This window comes from Eimeria mitis, genomic scaffold (assembly GCF_000499745.2).
Source record: "Eimeria mitis Houghton genomic scaffold, Emh_scaff243, whole genome shotgun sequence".
Lineage (NCBI taxonomy): Eukaryota > Apicomplexa > Conoidasida > Eucoccidiorida > Eimeriidae > Eimeria > Eimeria mitis.
Genome location: NW_013570767.1, coordinates 25,181 through 25,409, shown reverse-complemented (window position 1 = coordinate 25,409; position 229 = coordinate 25,181).

Here is a 229-nt window from a genome sequence, read left to right as displayed (position 1 = left end):
TCGCTCTGAAAGCAGCGAAACATGCATTTCTCGTTTATCCTCATGACGTTTAGCATTTGTTTTCTAGCGCAATTGCCTCTGTCTACGCAACGTACATGAGTATACAGAAACCCAGAATGGTCCAGGGCTCAACACGACTGTCAACAGGCAACAGACAACAGGCAGCTGCAGCGTGATACGGAGAAAAAAACACTGCCATATGAAGTCAGGTTGCGCTTAGACAGGGCGC